Source organism: Chiloscyllium punctatum, chromosome 42 (assembly GCF_047496795.1).
Source record: "Chiloscyllium punctatum isolate Juve2018m chromosome 42, sChiPun1.3, whole genome shotgun sequence".
NCBI lineage: Eukaryota > Metazoa > Chordata > Chondrichthyes > Orectolobiformes > Hemiscylliidae > Chiloscyllium > Chiloscyllium punctatum.
The window spans coordinates 6276740-6289038 of record NC_092780.1 but is presented as its reverse complement, the minus strand read 5'-3'; the positions used below and the strand labels follow the sequence as shown (position 1 = coordinate 6289038).

At 38.7% G+C, this 12299-nt stretch overlaps 1 long non-coding RNA gene across 1 annotated transcript; it reads right to left on the bottom strand.

The window, feature by feature from the left end:
* Positions 1-4763: 4763 nt before the first annotated feature.
* LOC140465692 (uncharacterized) lies at positions 4764-11069 on the bottom strand. Its single transcript, XR_011955144.1, has 2 exons — positions 10793-11069; positions 4764-10110 (listed from the first exon to the last, which is right to left on the bottom strand). It is a non-coding gene; the product is annotated as an uncharacterized lncRNA (long non-coding RNA).
* Positions 11070-12299: the final 1230 nt, after the last annotated feature.

Sequence of the window (12299 nt, the reverse complement as noted above, 5' to 3'; positions counted from 1 at the left end):
GACGGCTGTGGGCCAGGCTTTCCTTTGAGTGGGAGCTAAAACTGGGTACCATCTTAAGCCTTCTTTCAAAATCACTCACAAACCACAAAAGCCAAAATTACCACTTGTTCCAAGTTGAGGATGAACAGCAGTGAACTTACCACAATGGTTAATCAAAATATGATGCAAAATAAACACAACAAATTATGGTGAATTTAAAAAGGGAATTTTTCTTAGCACTTGTTCCTTTATTCCAAAATCATAAAACATCCAGTTCAAACTGGCAACCTTCACCTTTTTTTTGTTTATGCCAAGTCATATCCAACACAAGGAATCATCATGAACTGCTTAAAGTGAAGTCACTGTCCAAATCTTACTATCTTCCAGCAGGAAAGTGCTTAAATTCTGTTTCCTTTCCACATTAGCACAAAGCAATTAGAAATTCAACCTGAATATACTATTGCCTAAATTCATGCTCCACCACAACACTTGATATTATTATGCTGCAAATTTAACAAAATTACTGAATAAAAATGTCATGTGAACAAAAAAGGAACATCAGATTAAAGTCTGAATTTTCACGGTGAAAAATTGTAATGTTATATATAAATCTATCATAATATAAGTATTGCACTCATCACTGTCAATGCATCACACTTTATTCAAATGTATAATTCTCTCCTATGCACAATTACAAGCATGACATTATTTAATGCACCAGTAACAACTGTAAAGCTCTTTGACCTAGAAAGCATTAACTGTAAGGAAAATTTGTGATTACTTTAAAATGTTTGGGAGCCTACACTTTTTTCAGAATGTTTGAAAAGAATCTAAAACTTTGATTCATGTGCAAAGGAACCAATTATATTTCTCAGACAGTAATACATACAGGTCCCTGTAACCTGGCGAACCTTGACCTAGAACCAAAAGAAAATAAGTTAAAATGTTGAGACAATGTGGAAGACAAAAGATGGAAAAAGAGCTAGAGTGGAGGCATCAGCAAGCAGAATCAGAGAGCTGGAATGTCTTCAGAGGTTGACGAATAGATTTGTGACTGCTATTTTTTTTTAAACTGAGTGGTTGAATGTCTAAAATCAGCCATAAGGTTCAAAGTTAACTTTAGTTCTAGTGGATCCATGTTAACACAAACAACAGGAACAGAGTGTTGTAGTGGTTCTGGAAGTGTACCATTGTGTAAAGGTTTGTTTATGTAAAAGCTGCTGCCAGAAGAGAATCAGCTAAGTCCTGAGAAATATAGAAAGTGAAGGTATGAACAAGCTGTTCAGACATTTGAGCCGGCTCCATCATTCAATGTAATCATGGCTAATCGTCCAACTCAGTAAATTGGTCCCACTTTTTTCCCCATACCATTTGGTCCCTTTAGCCCTAAGAACTATATCTAACACATTCTTGAAAACAGTCAATGTTTTGGCCTCCACTACACATATACAGTGAATATAGTCCTAACTGAACCAGTCTCTCTTCACATGTCAGTCCTGCCATCCTAAAATCAGTCTGGTGATATAATCAGCCTTGAAGGAAAGGGACGTCTTGGGTGGAACAGTGGTTAGCACTGTTGCCTCACAGTACCAGGGGCCCAGGTTTGATTGCAGCCTTGGCCAACTGTCTGTCTGGAGTTTGCACATTCTCTCCACGTCTGTGTCAGTTTACTGCAGATGCTTTGGTTTCCTTCCCACTATCCAAAGACGTGCAGATTAGGTAAATTGGACCTGCTAATTTGCCTGGTCTATGTTCAGGGACATGCAGGCTAAGTGGGTTAAGTATGGTAAATGTGGAGTTACGGGGATAGGGTGGGATGCATCAGTGGGCCAAACAGCCTCTACTTGCCCTCTATTTGTAGGGAATCTATGATTCTTCAGTCTACATCACCATAATCAGCTGATATACAATAAAAGCTGACCTAAAATGACAATCAATTCTTAAGTACATCATGGGCTCCCAATTTCTATTTTAAAAAGGAACACTGAAACATCCAGAAAGTGTAGGCTCCCTCAGGTAGACACTTTCAAATCAGTCCTGGCTGAGTTACTGGTTTAGAAGAATGGGGAGGCTTTCACTCCATTTTAAAGCTATTAACATCTGCCAAAAGAGTGAAAAATCAACAGGAGTGAATTGAACTTCATAATTTTAATGAGTAATGGTCCTTAACTTCATTTTTATCCCTCGGTGACATTGCAAGTAAGCATGAATTTCTCGAATTAGACTTCAACAGACCAGAACCATGCAATCAGTAAAGCACAGACGCCAGGACGTTCCAATTCTCAGACTAAATCGAAAAACTAGGAATGTGTTTGCAGGAGGGAAATCTCCAATCTGTATACCTACACTAGTTTACCAGTCACGTAGGCTAACTTATTCTTGTCCATCTCAAGCCAGGGTAAGTGTACACCAGGCAGGATGAAGCCCTTTAGCAATTGCTAATTGACCACTTATGAGTTTCGAATTGACAGTGGGGCGTAAAAGTCAAGCTTGGGCCTTTCTGCCCAGACCTTAATTCCTTTGGTGGCAGAATTAGGTCAAAAGCATCGCCTCAGTGCAGAGCCACCTGATTATCTCCCCGACCAGCCAATAATTTTCAACAAGGAAAGATTCTGATTATGGAGTGTATTCTAGAGCTCACAGCAGCACATTTGTTGCAATTCACATAAACCCACACCTGCACCACAACATTCAATGGTCTAAATGGCAACTTAAAAGTGTTTTGATTGGTACTCTTCCATTTGCGACACAGGAAAATGCAATTGCTGAACTTTGGTGAGGTCAACTGGATCATCTGCCTGCTGCCAACCCAGTTCAAGAAAGAAAAAGTCTGCCACAGGTGCCAACATGAAGTTGTCTATTGCGAGTGCTGTAGGATAAGCTCTGCTGACAATAGGTAGATCTATTTATAGATCTACTTTGGAAGTTCTGAAACCAAATGTTCTTTGGGTTGTGAGCTCCTGTCCACACCTAGTGTCACCACTTGCACTGATCATTAGCTACAGTTTCCCATTGGTCACAATTTCACATCTCTTTTGACAGCATTCTTGAATCACAGCTTTGCATGCTCTGAAAATAGGTCACAAGCTAACTCCTCTTCCAGCACATCCATGGAATGCAGCTATCTTCCACTGAGTGCATCTGTTTAAGCCAGCAAAGCTTTCTGTGATACATTAGTCGAGGCATGCTCAGCACATTTGGCCCTGAACTATTGCATTGATAACTTTTTGTCCATGTGATGCTGAGGATGTGTTATAAGCATGAAAGGTGCAAGTTATTGAGCTTTTTTCTTGATAGATGCAAGTTATCCAGGCTTTGCTGCCACTAAAAAATTACTAAAGATACAGATCTGAAAGACAGATTTCTTACAGATAAGCATCTTAATCCTGTGGATCAGTTTGTTGTTTTTCCATGTCCATTTTATTAAAATGTGTTAAGGTTTACATATAGGTGTATTCAACAATAGAATATGAGTCAACATTATAATGGAATGTTGCTGAAAGCAATTTCTGAACAATGTGTTTTTGCTGGTATGGAGGTTAAGCCAGATTCAAAACATTCCCACCCTTTTAATGTTTCACAACAGTTTGACAGAAACTCCACTCTGTTCTCTTATGTTCTTCACTCAGAAGCTTCCATTCAGCTAAAGTTCAGACACCTTGGGAAATTAAATGGGATCTTAGTCAAAAATACTGTGTACATTTACTATAGATATATTACAGACTCTCTAACAGTTTGTTCCAACTTTAGGATAGATTTAGTCACCTGTTTCCAAAAGTGAAAAAGTCCAGTTTGTATTTAAAATGCTTTACTTAAAACAAACATTTAAATTTGAATATTGTTCTCCACTTGTCAAAAAAGGTTTTATTATTTTAAAAAGACACTAGACAGTGAGGAAATATTCCCTTGACCCATCTCATATCTGTATTTTCACAATACAACAAATCAACTAACTAAATTCATCAAATATACTTTCCAGGCAACAAGCTCAAATACTGTTGTCTTTTCTTCTGTCCACATTTCCATGGTTTGGGTAATGGACTTTTATTGGACTGGGCCAGTAATGCAGTCATTTGCCGTTACCTTCTGCCTTGTTTCTGACCATCTGTGTAACATGACAGTTGCATTCGTCTGCACCTTCACGCTATAGAAAAGCATGGCATGGAAAACTGCTACAGAAAATCACTATTCCCGTTTAGTAGTAAGTTCACATTATCGAAATACCATCCACAATTCATCAATCGCGTTATAGCCAGTTTGCATTGATGAAAAATACATTATACCAGAGCACCCTGTTTGGAAGGATTTACAGATTGGTAATCAATCTGTTTGACCATATTATGAATGTACCTTTCATGGATAACAAGTCCTGGTGCAGAACTCAAACTGGTCCAGAGGTTGGGACACTTTCCACTACACCACAACACCTATTTTCCTAAAATACTTCAAGACTGCAATTCCCTCAGCTCAGAAAACTGCTCTATATTTAGTCAAATATTATCACCAAACTATTTTTCTCTCAGTTAAGAAACGGGATCTTGTGGAACAATGAGAGTGTCTGGATCTCTATTGCAGAATGTCCAGGCTAAGTCCCACCTGCAACGCAAGTGTTTTATAACATGTCCAAACAGGTTGATTTTAAAAATAAATAGTCAGAGTTCCTTAATAATCACCTGCAGTAATTCATTGAGCTGAATAATGTTGTTGACAGGTGACTTACAGCAAAACTGAAACTTTTGGTCTACATTCAAACACAAGTTTAAAATAAAAGCAAACAAAGAATATCCAGTTTTGAAGTGTTTCATTTTGAAAATACTTACAATAACATTGCAACAAAGTGAGAAAACTTTTTTTCTGTTGTATCATCCAATTAAACAGATGTAACATATTGAAGTTGTTTTGGGAGAACCTAAATCAACCTCTCCCCAGTCTCCAGCAATTCAGTCTTTACATCCTATTGGTCTGACAAATCATACAGATTGTTGGTTATACTGAAATCTCACTGTAGTTGGTTTTAAAGTTAATTCTTTTAAGCCATAAGTTTACACAAGGAGGTCAAAGGATCCCAGGTACCTGAAGTTAACAGTGATGCAAACAGCATCATACATATGTCTTGACTTATGAATTAGCAATTTAGATTGCAGTGCACAACTTAAACATTTCATTGCAATTATAAATTTTCTTTTCCTTTGTTTCTACACTTTGGTAGAGGATTAATGGAAATAAGAGTATAAAAGGAATCTAAGTATTCAAAATGTGAAATATTAAATGCTCAAATAAAGAACAGATTAGTACATTAAATATTCTAAAAATATTACTGCAGGATGCAAATAATGAGATTGGCATCCAATTCAAAAATGTAAATCTCCCCAATAAAAAACTACACATATCCTACACTCAGACAATATACACACACTCGTATTTTGATATAATTTAGCTTTATGTGATGGTATACAGCCAGCACCCTTTCCTTCTTAAATATGCTGTGAATATGGGTTGTATTTACAAGGTATATCCTTCTGAATAGGATATAATTACAGTATGAAATAAAACTTGGTATCTTCTGACAACTTCAAAATTGGAAGTATTCTGCTTTGAATAACAAAGTCCTTGATTCTTTCACAGTATTGACTTTGTTTAATTTTCATTTTTAAACAGCTACCAAGTTAAAATTACATTTGCAGCCACAATTAAACAATCTTGACTAGCACAGTAAAGTTTTAACCATTTTTCCATGGCTTATTTCAATCTTCTAATTATTCCCAGGCTAGACATACTTAACTTCACTACCAAATTTACAAACTAAACTGACTGTAATTCCAACTCCACTTAGGCCAAGAGTTTTTAAAACTTGATATGGAATATTATCTTAGTATAATTATTGTTTTGACAATCCCTCTGCTTGTTGAGATTTTAGCAAACAAGGTTTCGAGAATGAAGAGGGTTTTTTTTCAAAGGAACAGCAGGTGCAATATTCATCAAGCCAACAAACACTGCACAAGAACAGTCAAATGATTGATGGCTTAACCATGGCTAACAAGGGAAATCACGAATAGTGTGAAAGCCAAACAGGAGACCATTAAAAGCAAAAAACCGGAGGACTGGGAGAAATTTAAAATTCCGCAGAGGAGGACAAAGGGTTTGATTTGGAAAGGGAAAATAGAATACTTGCAGAAAAATAAAACTGACTGCAAAAGCTTCTATAGATATGTGAAGACAAATGTAAGTTCCTTACAGTTAGACTCAGGTGAATTCATAATGGACAGCAAAAAGATGGCAGACCAGCTGAACAAATATTTTGAACACTAGTGAGGACACAAATACCCTTCTGGAAATGCAAGGGACAGAAGGCCAAGCATGAAGGAGGAACTGAAAGATATTCTTATTCGTCAGGAAATGGTATTGGGGACATTGATAGGATTAAAATTCAATAAGTCCCCCATGGTCTGATGCTTTGCATCCCAGAGTACTGAAGGAAGTGGGCCCAGAAATAGTGGATGCATTGGTGATCATTTTCAGCATTCTATGGACTCTGGAAGAATTCCAGTGGACTGGAAGGTAGCTAATGTGACCCCACTTTTTAAAAAAGGAGAAAGAAAACAGGGAAAACAGACCGGTTGGTCTGCTATTGGTGGTGGGGAAAATGCTGGGGTAAATTATTAAGAAAGTAATAACTGAGCATTTGGTAAGCAGTGACAGGATCACTCCAAATCAGCATGGATTCACTCAAGGGAAATCATACTTGACAAATCTTCTGGAATTTATTGAGGATGTGACCGGTAGAGTAGACAAGGGTGAATCAGTGGGTGTTGTATATCTGGACTTTCAAAAGGTTTTTGACAAGGTCTCACACAAGAGATTAGAAAGTAAGATTGAAGCCCATGGTATCAGAGATAGATTGATATGGATAGAGCACTGGTTGACAGACAAGGAAGCAGAGATTTGGTATAATCTGGTCTTTTTCAGAGTGGTAAGCAGGGACAAGTATTGTGCCAGAGGGTTCAGTGCTGGGCCCCAGCTGTTCACAATTTGGATGAAGGAATTGAATGTAACATCTTCAAATTTTCAGACAACACTAAGCTGGGTGGCAGTGTGTGCTGTGAGGAGGATGCTAAGAGGCTGCAGCATGATCTGGACAGACTGGGCAAACACTTGGCAGATGCAATATAATCTAGATAAATGTGAGGCTACCCACTTTGGTGGCAAAAACAGGAAGGCAGATTATTATCTGAATGGTGGCAGTTTAGGAAAAGGTCAAGTACAACGAGACCTGAGTGTTGGTGAAACAGTCACTGAAGGTTGGCGTGCAGATGCGGCAGGCAGTGAGGAAAGCTAATGGCATGTTAGCCTTCATAGTGGGAAGATTTGAGTAAAGTAGTAGGAATGTCTTGCTGCAGTTATACAAGGCTTTGGTGAGGCCATACCTTGAGTATTGTGTGCAGTTTTGGTCTCCTACTCTGAGAAAGGACATTCTTACTATTGAGGGAGTCCAGTGACTGATTTCCAGGATGGCAGGACTGATATATGAAGAAAGACTGGATTGACTGGGCTTGTACTCACTGAATTTAGAAGAATGAGGGAGGATCACAGAATCATTTAAAATCCTGATGGAACTAAACAGGCAAGATGTGGGAAGAATATTCCCAATGTTGGGGAAGTCCAGAACTACGGGTCACAGCGTAAGCATAAAGGATAAATCATTCTGGACTGAGATGAGGAAGAATTTCTTCACTCAGTTGTGAGCCTGTGGAATTCTCTACCACAGAAAACTGTTGGGGCCAATTCATTAGATATATTCATGAGGGAGCTGGACGTAGCCTTCCCAGCTAAAGGAATCAAGGGTATGGAGAGAAAGCGGGAGTGGGATACTGGAACTACATGATCAGCCTTGATCATATTGAATGGTGATGCAGACTCGGAGGGCTGAATGGCCTAATCTTGCATCTATGTTTCTATAATAGCTTCCACTTTGTTCTTCCAGGGGGATACTTAATTCCACTCATTACCACCTGTGTAGCAAGTGGAGACCAAGAAGTCCAAGCAGAAAAATCTACCTTCTGCCAGTGCAATCTGTGAAACTGTAAGCCAACAGTCAAATGGTCAATGTTAAAGAACTTTGTCATACAGATATTTCATAAATGAGGAGACTGCAGATGCTGGCGATCAGAATCCAGAGTATGGTACTGGAAAAGCACAGCATCTGAGGAGCAGGAGAATCAATATTTTGGGCATAAGCCCTTCATCAGGAATTTAATAAATATGATGTCCCAGCATAAAACAGACTGCTGAATCTCAGGTACCAGTAAACATTATTTCAGCATCCCAATGCTCCATGTAAATTGATGAGGCATACAAAGTGTGAACACTCAAGATTTTACATCCAGTCCAACCAAGTTAGCCAATCTCAATGATAAGGACACTAGAATGGGTTAACTGTCTCAATGTTAAAAAAAATCAGCCACTGATTCAAAACTATGGATCAAAGTCGTAACATTCAAGGCTATGGGCCAAGTGCTGGAAACTAGGATTAGTGTAGATAGGTTGGCTTAGTCTCAATAAGCTAAAGGGACTTTTTCGTACAATCTAACTCTATGATATTGTTCAGTAAACTTACTGGAACTGCTGCAGACTACCAGCTGAGGATCGTATTTAGCTTTAGTGCAATGACTTAATAATCAAAATATCTTCCCACTAAGATTAAAATTAAGCTTGGACATTGGACAGGTAGTGAAATGAAACCAGCATTCTGTGGGAATATGCTTTCAAAGTCAATGCCTTCAGGTCAGCAGAAAATTCTCTAAACATGTTTAGTATGTGAAAAATGAAGTCTGGCTTATTTCAAGTAGCAAACACAGAATAACCCAGAGATTTACTTTGCAGAGAAAACTGCCATACACCATTTGATTACTAGTTTATACTTTCACATCAGATAAACTGTCAGTTAAAATAAATTCCTGATCCATAAATCTCCCTGCATCTCTCCTCTTAGTTTAGTCTCCTACACTTTTATTTTCATCTTTGCCTCAGTGTCAATTTCTAACTACTTATGTTCCTATGAAGTGTCTCAGGTTATTTCCAATATATATGAGGGTTATTATTGTTGATATAATTGCATCATGACATTTTGAATTGTACATGAACTTTACATGTGTTTTTTTACAGTCCGTAATGAATTGGCAAAATGATCTCAGTAGCCTTATGCAATGTACTCATTTCATAGAATCTAATAATTTTTAGTTCAGATTTTAAATTTCTTTGTTAATTATACTCTTAACACTAAATTTGAAGCATTTTAAGAGATTAAAAATTCACTGTATTAACAAAAGTAGCCTGTGAAAAAAAATGATCAACTGATTACGGCAACTCCTGAAATAATTTCTTAGAACTCTAAAATCAAGTTTGTATGTTCAATGAAGAACTTCTAAAAAAACTGCATAACAAAGGCAAGCTACTTGCATTTATATAACAACTTTAAAAGTCCCAAGACTCTTCACTGGCATGTACAAAGCAAACATCCATAATAATCCATATTTACAGTTCCAGGTATTAACAAATATTAATACTAAATATTTGGAAAATAGCTGTGATCATTTGTTATAAAGTGAATTAAAGATTTTTCTTCATTATGTGAAAGCACCCAAGTGTAATATCAAGTTATGTAGGAAGCAGACCAGCCTCAACCCATGAACATGATTTCAACAAAGCAAAGAAATTATAACTCCTTATAGAAAACAAAGCATCAATTCACAGATGATTTCTCATACCGTGTTAACTGTTCCAGTCAGGTTTTGTCCTCCTGCTTGATAAAATTTTGATGATAGTTCTGTCTGAGTTGCCATTATTTTTCAATTGAAATCAGCTCATAATTTGTGTAATTTTTCCCACCGTCATCCTCAACTTGCATGACAAGAATCCACATAAAATGGACCATCAACCAAAGCTCATCTTGTGAAATCAAGTTTTAAAAAGCTATTATTTTTGTTTGAAACAATGGTTTGTTTGTGACAAAAAAAACAGCAATTCGTTACTGGGCATCAATCTTCATCTGCAATTTTCACCATCTTCTGTGGAATGGCATGGAATGGAAGACTGGAAATCAGCACCATCATTCTCCATATATAAGCATAATTTCTAGAGGATAAGAAAACATGTTTCAGTTATCCATCACAATGAGGTCGAACATACAACACCAAATTATCAAAATGTTAAGAAAAACTGTCAACAGTTGTTTTGCGGATACAACAAAAACCCCTTCTTGTTAGGAATTGTCTCTGGTAACTTCTTGCGGAAAGAGCAGAGAAATCACAAGCCAAAAGACCAAAGCTCCAAACGAATGAAATACCAGGGAAAAGAAATACCAGAATCCGAGGAACATTCGACAACCGACGCAGCATGCGGAACAAAGTATGTCGAGTTGAAAATGTGAAAGTATTTGGTCAGGGTTTAGCTGCAGGAGGGTGAATGTGCGGCTCAGGCTGATGGACAACTTGCCCTCTCCTCCCACCCCCCTAACCATCTCCCCGACACCTCCAGCTTTTGTTTTGGCGCCTGGCAGCTGTCACTCACACAAACCCCGGCTGCAATACTTTTCTCACGAATCACCTCGCAAAAGGAAATTTGTACAAGAAAGCACATATTAAAGCTGTAGATGCAATTGATCAAATTACCTTTCTCCCCAAAAAGAGTAGTGCGGGGTGGGGGGGGTGGGAGAGGCAACGCTCGAGCTGTCAAAGGGAAGGTCGACGGCTTGGGACAAACTCTCCACCCAGCCCAACCCACGATTTACTGATAATCCTCGCTGCTTGCCACTTACTGCCGGGGTGCGAGCGTCTGTCAGAAACAGATCTCCAAATTCCAGATATGAAGAAGTGCCAGATGGACCCCCGATCTCTCACCGGCCGCCGACACCCTCCCAACCGCCGCCGCTCGAGCTCCCTCACTTGAAATTGCGCCTCCCGAGCTCACGGCTGTTTGACACCAGGAGGCGACCAATGCAAACGGGAGAAGGATGATGGACGGAGGGATTTGCCAATGGCAATTTAAAGTGGGCACCGACGGGGCGGTGCATGAGACTTCAACAATCCGTCACCGCGATTGGGCGGCTTGCTGCTCCAAACCTTGCAGCAAAAGGAAAAGATTTGTAAGGAGTTCTGATCTCAGATGCAATCATCAATCAGACGCCTCAAAGAAATTGAAGAAAGAATGATAAAAGGCGCTATTAAATAAAACGGTGCACAATTGTCCTTTCGAAACTTGCTCCACAGGGGTTCCAGCGACAAGACGTTCAGGGTTGATTGACGTTTTTATTAACGAATCATATTGGAATTTTCCGTTTTAGGCGGGCTCTAGCGTGACAAGGTATTTGAATGACGTTTATTTTGACCAATCGTCCTTGGCTCATTGGGTTGGGCTGAATTCTCGGCGCAAAACAAAGCATAGAGCAACAAAAGGGTATTAAATGTAAGTGAGAGCATGTGGTGAATGTTTAGTTATGTAGTTGACCCAAATTATTTCATGTATTAAGCAACGCTTTAAACACTTTCTGTATTCCTATGTCTTTTCCAAAGAAAATAAGTTCATCAATTTCCCCCTGACTGTACTTGTCTGAACCTGTGCGTTCTTGACGATGTGGAATTCTAGACCATGTGAATGCCCAAATCAACAGATCTATTGTGCAAAACATTTAAACTCTCACCCACATGCAATTGGTTTGGCTCTGGAATGCCCTGCCTGAGACTGTGGTGGAGACAGATCTAATCATGGCTTTAAATAGAGAATTGGATAATTATCTGCAGAGAAAAAAAAGACTACAGGAGAACAGAAGACTGTTCGTAGCTGATTTGTCCCTGAAGATAGCAGGCAGGAACACGATGGGCTAAGTAGCCTCTTTCTGTGATACAACTATGATTGTATGCCACCAAGCCCCAGCAACCTCCTTGGTCCTTTAAAGATATTGTTACAGCCAAATCACTTTGACCAAACTGTTGTTTAACCATGCCAATTAATAATTCCATTTTGTTGATAGTATCACTGTGGAGTGCCTTAGGCATTTTCTATGTTGGAAGCATTATATAAGTGCAAATTGTTGTAACAGCATGGCACAATGGTAGCATTCCCTGAGCCAGCAGGGTGTGGATCGTTTCGAATCTAGTGACCCTTCATCAGTGCTATGTTAACTCTGCTTTCTACCTCACAGATGCTGCCAGACCTATTGAGTTTTTCCAGGAATTTCTGATTTTGTTTCTCATTACCAGCATCCACAATTTTTTTTTGTGGATGAAGCCTCACTGGATGACCTGACCATATAATATAAATTGACA